The following is a 1,081-nucleotide window of genomic DNA, read 5'->3' on the forward strand; positions in this document are numbered from 1 at the left end:
GTTACAACCATCATGATCCATGGCAGACAAGTACTCCCTCCGTTACTAAATATTTGTCTTTCTAGAGATTTTAAATGGCTACCACATATGGATGTATATAGACATATTTTAGAGTGTAGACTCACTCATTTTGCTCCGTATGTAGTCACTTGTTGAAATATCTAGAAAGAGAAATATTTAGGAACGGAGGGAGTAAAAGATAACTCGTTAGGATGCACTACTACAATCTGAGTCAATTAACTTCAAACTACAAAACATACTTTTGCTCCATTTCCCCGTCCTTCCGTAGAGGTATCCAATACTAAGAGTCTGATTCGTCTGTAGCCAACTTTTGCCATGCTAATGTTAAGGCAAGCCAAAGTCAGGGCTCGCCACTATTTGGCAAAAGATAATCAAGCACAGGCCCAAATAGCTGCTGGCTCTCTGCTAGTTCCTGATCTTGTCTTCGATGTTCAGTGCATAAGACTCCTTGGAGCTTGCGCGAAGAGATCAAGGAGGAACACATGGTTCCTGGCCCATTGTAGCTACGATTTGCTAGTTTTGGTTCTTAGCGTGGATGTGGAGGAACAACATTGAAGGTTCTTAGCAGACAAGTATATGCTAGGAAGACTTTATTTCGCCATTTCGGTGAAACATCGCCACGAAATTTCAAACTAGAAGCAGACCACTACGACCCTACCAGAAACAGCAACAAGATAAATTTTGATACAAACTCACCGATATATACAGAGCTATCCAATCATATATCCTAGAATCCATACTGAATAGGAATGAAGCCTAACATTTTACAAGATGCAAAGTAATAGTACAGGACAATAATATTTTCTGGCCCTGTTCACAAAGGCAATTTCTTCTCCATTGAGTATAAAGATGCAAATCTTTTGTAAGACGAGATATTACGAAGTTCAAATAACTTACAAGGCAGCTTTGAGGTAGGAAAGAAGAGCGTCCGAAAGTCATAACAAGCCCGAGCGCGGCACCTCTGTTAAATGTGGCAAGTCAAAAGGCATGTTAGCAAGTACAGATCTCTTGGCCTTTCAGATCTTAAGTAGAGTCAAGTAGCCAAACAGTAAGGATAACA

The sequence above is a fragment of the Triticum aestivum genome, chromosome 7B (genome assembly GCF_018294505.1).
Source record: "Triticum aestivum cultivar Chinese Spring chromosome 7B, IWGSC CS RefSeq v2.1, whole genome shotgun sequence".
Lineage (NCBI taxonomy): Eukaryota > Viridiplantae > Streptophyta > Magnoliopsida > Poales > Poaceae > Triticum > Triticum aestivum.